The following is an 11,601-nucleotide window of genomic DNA, read 5'->3' as shown; positions in this document are numbered from 1 at the left end:
CATAGGAGGGTGTAATACGCATAATACCATAGGTACTCTGATGGATGTAACAAAGGAGGGTGTAATACATATAATACCATAGGTACTCTGATGGATGTAACATAGGAGAGTGTAATACATATAATACCATAGGTACTCTGATCGATGTAACATAGGAGATCGAGTGTAATATACATAATACCATAGGTACTCTGATGGATGTAACATAGGAGGGTATACTACACATAATACCAAAGGTACTTTGATGGATGTAACATAGGAGGGTGTAATACACATAGGAGAGTGTAATACGCATAATACCATAGGTACTCTGATGGATGTAACATAGGAGAGTGTAATATACATAATACCATAGGTACTCTGATGGATGTAACATAGGAGGGTATACTACACATAATACCAAAGGTACTTTGATGGATGTAACAGAGGAGGGTGTAATACACATAATACCATATGTACTCTGATGGATGTAACATAGGAGGGTGTAATACACATAATACCATAGGTACTCTGATGGATGTAACATAGGAGAGTGTAATACACATAATACCATAGGTACTCTGATGAATGTAACATAGGAGGGTGTAATACACATAATACCAAAGGTTCTCTGATGGATGTAACATAGGAGGGTGCAATACACATAATACCATAGGTACTCTGATGGATGTAACATAAGAGGGTGTAATACGCATAATACCATAAGAACTTTGATGGATATAACATAGGAGGGTGTAATACACATTATACCATAGGTACTGTGATGGATGTAACATAGGAGGGAATCTCAAAAGATTGACACAATGGAGAAGCCAGTTAAAAGTTACATGTATGACAAAGGTTGTGCTATCAGTGGTGTTGTTTCATTTATCAGCGCTAATCCGTATATGGCGTATCCAGAAATTTTCATAAGTGGGGGCCCACTGACTGACCTAAGAGGGGGCCCGCTCTAGTAACGCTTCAGTGATTCCCTATATAAGCAACCAATTTTTTTCCCAAAAAGGGGGGGGCCGGGCCCCCTGCCCCCCCCCTAAATCCGCCTCTGAAATTGAATAATTTGTGTCCGATTCCGAAAACCCGAATATAAAGAAACGAAATGTTGAGTTATATCCAGGAGGAATAGTTTAAAAGGAAGGATGACAAGTTATAGAAATTAAGGTTGAGACAGAACAACAAAAATTACCATTATATTTATATATTTGAATAAAAAAAAATAATCAGTGTCGACATTTTAGTGAGGCAATTTCCTCACTTGCCTCAAGGGTAGCTACGGCCTTGCGGTAATATAGTGCATTTGTTCTTTGTCACAAATTACTCCATATAGTGAATATAGTTTATTCATATTTTATTATGGGGCCGCATCGACTTGGGGCCGGATCGACGTGGGCCGGATCGACTTGGGCCGGATCGACTTATAATAACAATCTGTGAACTTTATATCGTGTGAGACAATAGTTTAGACAAAGGAACGTTTAGTGATATATTTGATTCTTTTTCCGAACACCACCACCAATCTTTTCATTTGGTAACCTTATACCTGTTTACGACAGGGTGCTCCGAAGTCAACGGAGGAATTTACCAGCACAACAACAACAACAATAATGGCTGTTGACAATTATCACTCACTTATTTAAAGTTTATTTTAGATTTTAGCAAGTGTATATATATTCACGGAGTGTGTACATACTTAAAGACTTTTATCCATATTACCCTCAAAAGAGGGGTGTTCCTAACATAGGAAGCTCATACGAAGAAAAGAAGGTAAATCAATAGAAAGTAGAATTGCGTATTTTTGGATTATTCTATTTTTAGAAAAACCAATACACAGAAAAGCACTATTTATAAATGTTGTTTCTTGGTACCTAAATAATAGGAAATTGGATCGGGAAACAAACGTGAAATTATCGCAATTAGTGAAGAAATTGATCACTACTTCGAAGTTTTATAAATATCTACACAGCAGTGAACATTTTAAATTTACTAGTTAATAAATTTTATCAAGTTAAAACTGAAGAATATCCTCATCTCATGGGCTTTTCGTGCTATTAATTTTTTGTGACATCACAATTTTAATTGAGAAAGCAAGCATAGTACATATTCATGCATATATGAAGTACGAAAACATTGATCTGATCATATGTGGGGAAGAATATTTAAAACTCTTTAAAACTACCTGTCAATTAACAACATTCAATCGTAAAAAAGAAACCCAGAATATATGCAGGCTTTAGAAAAAAGAAGACTATAGATGTAAGGGGACGGGTTTAAATAACATGTACATTATGTAGAAATGAGACAATTCTATACAGGAGACCAGATGACCCAGAAATAATAACTATAGGTCACCCCGTAAGCCTTTAACAATGAGCAAAGCCCATACCGCTTAGTCAGTTATAAAATATAAATGTACATGCAAATATTATTATAATATAGCCGTCTAGGGTTTTAAAACGCGTATCACATGTTTAGAATAAGATTGTTCAATTAAGAAATTATGCTTCTTTTAATAATTTAATTGAGTTGTAAAAGTGTTGACTGAAGCACAACTTGTACGAAGCGGTTCGTTCGAAAAATATGCACACGATCAACAATATAAAATCCCCCTTCCCTTTTACCACCAAAAAAAAAAAAATACAAAAAGAGGCATTCATTTCTTATAATTATATTTCTATGCTAATAAAACAACACAAAAAGTTTGAACAAGTTTTTCTTTTATATACCAGTGCACTTTTTTTGCAGCACGTGTCAACTCCAATTTAACATATAATTTTGATATTCCTTAATATGTATTTTTAATTTCAGACAAACTACTCGTAGTTTCTTGAAAGTTTTTGATTACATTTAATTTTTTTCTACAAATATAACTTCCTTGCCAACAGAACTGCCGTTTTGTTTGTTTATTAACAAAGACTTCCGAAAAGAAATGTTATTCTTATCCTTAATATATACGCTGACTTTAACGACCTTATACTTGTTTAAATACAAAATCAAGAGATGTTCCGGTGATTGCGACTTAAGTAGCAATTTAACAATATTTTTTTTTAAAAATTGTATAAGAAGGCACAAAATTTAAAGTAGGCACGTATACATTTTGGAGGCCGAGTTTACACATTTCCCGATTTTTTATTGAGTTTAAAGTAACATATTTATCTTAAATTGTTATAAAAAACATATTGTACGTCCAAACAATATTAATATAACATCAAGATTTTCGATAATAACTGATTTCTTAAATTCTTTGAAAATGCTGAATCATGCTTACTTTAGTAGCTGTTTTAACGCATCGGGACTTTGGTAGCAATTAGTTAGTATATATATATATATATATATATATATGATTAAATGTATAGCTTCAGACACTTGTGATGTAATCAAGAAGCTGATTATTTCAACCAAGTTATATATATTAAAATCTGTCTTTTTTCACCTTTTTCATATATAAGGATTAATTAACACCAATTAATTGTGCAATTTGATTTGATATCTTAAATTTTCTGAAATTTAGGGTTTGTCCTATAATATTATTAACTAATGCCAGATTAATTATTAGAAGGTAAGTCTAAATAACTTCATAAGTCATTATTTAACTGAAGTCTAAACAGATGACTCAACTTTCCCTCTAATTCTCCCTCTATTTTTGAAACCTGCATACCAAATTAAAGGGCATTTGCTCCCCTTGACCACCATTTGGCCCCTTCCCTGTCATTTCCCTTTAAATTTGCTCAAAAGTCATACTTTTAGTCCATTTACAGTAATGGCTGATTTGTGATTTTACCATCTTAACTGCAATTTTCATATTGAACACATTTGACCATTCAGTATGAGTTCCCATGTATTTTTGTCTTATATGAAGGAGGTTTTAGGTCATGTTTTTCTAAACACCTTATTGCTATTTGTCTGTCTGGATAGTTAAAACCACAAAATCAAATATCGATGAATATGCAAGTTTTCAACAATCCAGGAGAATTGACATCCACGAAAAATATCGGAATCCACAGTAAGATAACTCCCCTTTAGGTTTTGATAACGAAATTTTGGATATGACATTAGGAAGTTATAAAACTTTATTCTATGAATATGTTTCAAGCATATTACATGCATGCTCAGCACTGCTTTTTATCAGGAATTTTATAATTTATGTCTTAAAATTCGGGTTTTATCCATTCTAATAGGTGGATTTTCAAGTTAATGAGAAAAATGCTTTGTTCACTAATTCAGCAACTGTTGTGAATGTGAGCTCCCTTCAGCTATTATTAGAATCTAGATTTACATCATTCATTTTCAATGTAAGAGTTCTCCTTTCATTCAAAAGGTAGATTTCCATGTTTGCTGGTCACTTGAAAAGAAACTGCATTCAGTGATATTGTTGGTCTCAATTTACACCTGAATTTCAGATTTTTCCTAATTACCAATCACTAAAATAAAAGTCATTTAATACGTAATAAATACATGTAGTATTGTATGTAACTATCATATTCATGTTTTTATTTGACATTATGAAAGTACTATTGAGATCCAGGATTCTGACTTAGTGCACGTGAATAAACAGTGTTTGTAACACACATGGTTTTATCCGTTTCTTTCCCTTCCCTTAAAAGTATCTTTTAGTTTGAAACTACCTAACAATCATACTGAGTTCACGCCTAATTTGAATTGGATTGACATTAATTAATTTGAATTAGTTTAATTCACATTTGAAACAGTTTACATTAACAAACACATAGTTCAAATGCGAATCGAATGCAAGTGAATTGTTTGTCTATCTATGGTAAACATGTTGGGGTATGACTATAAACCACTTTTACCAATTTTAAGAAACATTGTTGAATTTTATTTATGGAAGCTTAATAACTTTTCATTTATATAAATTTAAGATTAATATTTCTGAGATGTAGGTTATGGATTGTCTCTACTTATAAAGTGGGAGGATTCCCAGTTATTTAATATATTTAATTAAATTGTATTCAGGCGCGTAGCTCCCTATACGCCAACACGTAGTTGCGTGCACATCAATTCAGCATGCAAAAAAAAATGTCAAAATGAAATTTATAGCATTCGGCATGCAAAAAAAAAAATGTCAAAATAAAAATTTAAAGGAAACACAAATATGTTGTTTATAATAAACAAATCATTTAAAAATTGTATGTTTTCGAATATTATAAATACAGTTGTGAAAATGAATAATCAGTCCCTTGCTTTTATGAAAATGAAAAATCTTGCTTCAATAGTGCAGAAAATGAATAATTTGTCCTCTTAGATTACAAAAATAAATAACCGATCAAATCCTCCTGCCCCCCCCCCCCCCCTAGAATATCAAATGAGCGACCCCTAAGTCTATATATAGGATTTTTTTTCTGCGACAAGTGCCTCAAACCATGTATTAAGATTTTGGATAAAGGACCACAATAGGTAAAAGTCCAATTTAAAATTAAATGTTTTAAGTTCTTAGACTACATTCATTTTGTGTCAGAAACCTATTCTGTTTTGACTATTTGATCACAATCCAAATTCAGAGCTGTATCAGGCTTTAATGTTGTGTCCATACTTGCCCCAACTGTTCAGAGTTCGACCTCTGCTGTAGTATCAAGCTGCGCCCTGTGGAGCATCTGGTTTATTTGAAGGGTAGATGTTCCCGACCTGTTTATTAGTGGAATTGTGAATCAGGCCATTACTCTTCTCAATTGTATTAATACATACTTTTCATGTTGGGACAGTTTCCCTCATTTTTGAAGGCTGTATTGTTGCCGATAATTGCTTTGTCATTTGAACATTTGTGGGTAGTAAATGTCTTATTGGCAATCTTATTAAATATTTTAATTTTTATACGTATTCATCCTTCAGAAAAGTTGTTCCAAATGTAATGAATCCCCTCCAGACTTGCCTTCATCTTCCTTTATCTTCATTGGAACAATTTTTTTTTGTGGGGGAGGGTTCCAAACCTGTTGTTTATAAGTTGCAAATCAGGTCATTACTTTTCTTAATTTAATTGTTGCTTACTTAACATGTCTAGACTGTTTTTTTCTCACTTTTTAAGGCTGTATGGTTGCCTATAATTACTTTGTTATTTTAACCTCTGGAAAGCTGTCTCATTGGAAATTATACCACATATATATAGATTTTTATATGGATTGTAGACCTGAAAAAGATGTTCAAAGTTGAATATCCTGCAAACTTCAAACAACCTACTACTTATATATCATGCATGTTTATCATGAAACTTTTGATCAGAACTATATATTAGTGATTTCATCATTTCTTCATATGTGTACCGCTATCAATCAACAGAACAAATGCGAATAATGTTTTTAATATTTGCATATGTTTTCCTTTATTTTTTCACATCTATTTTATTTGAATATAGGAAAATAAGTATTATTTATATAAACAAATCTCATGTCGATATATAACATGTAGTACAACAATCAAACATCAACCCACACCAAACTGGCTGTAGTTGAAAAACATCAAAAGGGAAAATACAGTGAAATTTGGAGAATTTATATTATCACATGTACATGCATTTGAATTATTTAAAATATTTTTTTCAAATTTTTTAGTTTTAGGTTCCACCTAGCTACCATATTAGAAAACTGGGATTTAAACGCTAGTCTATTAGATGGATATTTCCAGTGGCGAATCCAAAAATTTTCATAAGTGGGGGCCCACTGAATGCCTAAGAGAGGGCCCACTCCGGTCATGCTCCAGTGGTTCTCTAAATCAACCATTTTTTTCCAGACAAGGGGGGGGGGGCCTCTTAAGCCTTTGATTTCATTGGTTGTAATTTTGGAATTTTATTTTATCATGAATCAGATTTGAACACGACTTGGGGAATGAAGGTAAAGACCGAATGTCAGTTTTAGTCTTAAATATGTGCTTTAATTTTAGTCTACATGTATATATGTGTACATATATCACTGATTCAGTGGCGATGGTGAAAAGCTATATATAGACACTGACAGGTCTTAGTATGGAAATTAGTATGGCGTTCATTATCACTGAACTAGCATATATTTGTTTAGGGGCCAGCTGAAGGACGCCTCTGGGTGCGGGAATTTCTCGCTACATTGAAGACCTGTTGGTGACCTTCTGCTGTTGGTTTTTTTCTATGATCGGGTTGCTGTCTCTTTGGCATATTCCCCATTTCCATTCTCAATTTTATTAGATAACATTTTATAGTTTTGAATGTTTCTTCATTAGTTGACTAAAATTAGGTGGAGGTATGTTTTTATTTCCAACAGAGGGGCACTCATGCTCAACCCAGGGGCGGATGCAGGAATTTTCGAAAGGGGGGGTGCTAACCCAGGGCAAAGGGGGGGTGCAGGGGGGGTGCAAAATATATGTCCCGATACAAATGCATTGATCGGCAAAAATAAAGGGGGGTGCGCACCCCCGGAACCCCCCCCCCCCCTGGATCCGCCACTGCAACCTATATCAATTTGTGCATGAAGCGATTGATAGTTGCCAGACACTGAATGATTATACCACAAATTTGTGAAAGTTTTAACCTATGCATATATACTTTAAATACGATAAAAAAAAATCATGTCTTTTTCAGGACTTCTGATCCCACCATGTAGTATGGCATGTTATTGAGATATGGTTCTGGTTGATGGATGTTCATGAAGGACCTGTAGTACAAAGTATATCACTGGATTGAGCTCTCTGTCTAAGTGTATTATTAAAGTGCTTTGCTTTGAGCTCGGTTCATTGTTATGCAATTCATTCTTTGTGAAATAAAGATTTTACAGACAACTCTCATGTACAAGGATGTCTTAAAGTATTATCATTTCTATGTACAATGTAAGTAACAGGGAGATAAAAGCATTTTATTTTTTGTTTGAACCAAACATTATTTGTCCATTGACCAAATTTAAAAAAAAAAGAACAAATTTACACAACAATGCTACTCCCGCTACTAGCAAAATGATGCTAGGTTGTACTAATACATCTGTAATGCCTACTGATGACTCGGTCCTGAGTGTAAATGGTCATTCAATTATGTTAAAACTTAGACCAAAATTTATTAGGCCTATCTGCTTAATTGATTTCTGAAACTATATTTCATTGTACATGTTCAACATTTTTCACTCGTTTATTTCCTGTGAATTAACATTGTAACACTAAATGTTAATTACAACAGTAACACTTTCATACCACAACAAATACTGTATTGGTATCACTTATATTTGTATCCACTTATTAACAAAAAAAAAAGGAAAAGAGAATAATTTTGCAATACCATTTTCATATTGAATACTATAACTTTTTAGATATTTGGACATATTAAGTAAATGTTTATAATATCCACTTGACATACTTGAAATTCTTTCAGATAACTTTTGGAGCAGTTATGAGTCTTTGAAGCATGCTCACAAAGGTTCTTTCGGAGATATCATTTTCATATTGGTCAAAACTTTGTTTTGCTTTCACCAGCTTTGAAGGAGATATTATCAAAGAATTGATAGAAAACAGCACAGAAGCTTACTTTCTAGCTCATCAGGCCCAAGCATCATGTTAGGCATTGTCATTGCTAAAAACCAATAAATGTCTTCTAATCTGAGGATCAATTCAACATTTTAAAGTGTTTTACTAATGATACTGACAAGCCACCACAAAGATATATAAATAGAACCATACTAATAGTTAGCAAATACATATAAAAAAGATGTGATATGATTGCCAAAGAGACAATTCTCCACTACAGACCAAAATGACATAGTAATTAACAATTACAGGTCACCGCACAACCTTCAACAATGAGCAAAGCTAATACAGCATAGTCAGCTATAAAAGGTCTTGAAATTACAATGTAAAACAATTCAAAGGAGAAAAATAACAGGCTTATTTATGTACAAAAAATAAAGAAAAAATGAATATGTAACACATAAACAAACGACAACCACTGAATTACAGTCTCCTTATATCATGTTATATCATACAAATGAATGTAAGATACAGTCACAGAAAATAATTATATTTATAAGTACGTCTGAGTCAGTGACAACCCTACAACAGATGTATCCATCGGATCGCCATCAATTTTGTGTTTAAGAAAGATATAATCTTTCTTGGTTTTTGATGGGCATTTTTTTTCCTTTCTGCAGAAGGTGTAAAAATAAACAAACACCTGAATTACTTTGATACTGTCCACTCACTGACTCAGATAAACTCTTTAAATCACCTGAAAGTTATGAAGATACCTCTTGTCCATGTCAATTTATGACAATCAAAACAATACAAACCGGTTTTTTTACCTGAGGGAGCATCTCATAGTTATACCACAACTTAGTTGATTTTCACACCTTTTGCATGAAGGAAAAAAAATGCCCATCAAAATCCAAAAGAGATTTTATCTTTCTGAAACACAAAATGCATTTAACTTTTTTATATCTAGTGGATGCCAGGCATTAAAACTTTTCCAACTTCACAGGTAAGCCTGTACTCAGAGTAATTTTTGGCATGTAAATACAGCCATATTTGTTCGTTTGTTATGATGAACCTTAACCAAACTTGGCCACAATCATCATTGGGGTATTTAGTTTAAAAAATGTGTCCGGTGACCCAGCCAACCAACCAAGATGGCCGCCATGGCTAAAAATAGAACATAGGGGTAAAATGCAGTTGTTGGCTTATAACTCAAAAACCAAAGCATTTAGAGCAAATCTGACAGGGTAATATTGTTCATCAGGTCAAGATCTATCTGCCCTGAAATTTTCAGATGAATCGGACATTTCTTTGTTGGGTTGCTGCCCCTGAAATGGTAATTTTAAGGAAATTTTGCTGTTTTTGGTTATTATCTTGAATATTATTATAGATAGAGATAAACTGTAAACAGCAATAATGTTCAGCAAAGTAAGATCTACAAATAAGTCAACATGACCAAAATGGTCAGTTGACCACTTTAGGAGTTATTGCCCTTTATAGTCAATTTTTAACCATTTTTCGTAAATCTTAGTAATCTTTTAGAAAAATCTTCTTCTCTGAAACTACTGGGCCAAATTTAATCAAACTTGACCATAATTATCATTGGGGTATCTAGTTTAAAAAATGTGTCCGGTGACCCGCCAACCAACCAAGATGGTCGCCATGGCTAAAAATAGAACATAGGGGTAAAATGCAGTTTTTGGCGTATGTTCTCAAAAACCAAAGCATTAAGAGCAAATCTGACAGGAAGTAAAATTGTTGATCAGGTCACGATCTATCTGCCCTGGAATTTTCAGATGAATCGGACATTCCGTTGTTGGGTTGCTGCCCCTGAAATGGTAATTTTGAGGAAATTTTGCTGTTTTTTTGTTATTATCTTGAATATTATTATAGATAGAGATAAACTGTAAACAGCAATAATGTACAGCAAAGTAAGAACTAAAAATAAGTCAGTATGACCAAAGTAGTCAATTGACCCCCTAAGGAGTTATTGCCCTTCATAGTCAATTTTTAACAATTTTCTTAAAATTTGAAGATTTTCAATAACATTTTCCACAGAAAGTACTGTTAATGGTCAGCGAGAACTGCAGTAGATCAAGCAGAAAGTATTCTTCACCACAAAGACATAGTTGGCAACACCTGTACTGGTAGACAAGGCTTAGGAATGACACATTTCCAACAGTGGTCAAAGGCAACACCAAAAGAGAAGAGTAGCATGGTACAGTCAGAAATAAGAACAGTAGAAGAAGAACAAAGAAGGGCAAAAGCAGTAGAGCTTAGCCGCCAAGGAGCATGGATGAAGTGGAACTTGCCAGAAAGAAAGATCACATGGGCAGAGTTATGGAGGATGGAACCATTCAGAATTTCATTCATGCTTAGGTCAGTGTACGATACACTTCCTTCTCCTTCAAACTTACACCAGTGGGGACTGATAGAAGAACCAAGCTGCAAGTTATGTGGTGAAAGAGGTACTATGGCACATATACTTTCAGGCTGCAAGGTTGCTCTGACACAGGGAAGGTATCGATGGCGGCACGACAAGGTCCTAAAACATCTAGCAGAGATCCTTGATATTGAGAGAAGAAAGAAGAGACCATCAAAAACAGAGGCAAAGCAGATCAGATTCGTTAGAGAGGGAGATACGGGACATGCAACAAAGTCACAACAGCACTTCATCTTGGACAAGGGCAGTGAATGGAACATGAGAGCTGACATTGGAAAGAAGCTTGTGTTTCCAGAATGCGTACAGACAACCCTACGCCCAGACATTGTAGTTTGGTCACAGTCGTCAAAGATGATAGTTGCAATAGAACTGACAGTTCCATGGGAAGAGAGATGTGAAGAGGCATGCCAGCGGAAAAAGGAAAAGTACACAGAGCTGATGACAACATGTAGAGAGAGAGGTTGGAAAGCGTGGCTGTTCCCAGTAGAAGTGGGCTGCAGAGGTTTTCCTGCACAGTCAGTATGGAGGATGCTACAGGCAATGGGAATAGTTGGAAAGGCAAGAAAGACAGCAGTAAGACAGCTAGGGGAAGCAGCAGAGCGTTCATCTTGCTGGTTATGGCATCGCCGAGATGATCTGAGCTGGAAGCCGAGTGCTGATGAGTAGAGGTTTGGCCACCTCTACTGACCCGCCAACCAGAGGATGTAATGGTACAGGGTCGAAACATCTGGTGA

This window comes from Mytilus galloprovincialis, chromosome 5 (genome assembly GCF_965363235.1).
Source record: "Mytilus galloprovincialis chromosome 5, xbMytGall1.hap1.1, whole genome shotgun sequence".
In the NCBI taxonomy this organism is placed as follows: domain Eukaryota; kingdom Metazoa; phylum Mollusca; class Bivalvia; order Mytilida; family Mytilidae; genus Mytilus; species Mytilus galloprovincialis.
Note: the sequence above shows the minus strand (reverse complement) of the source record.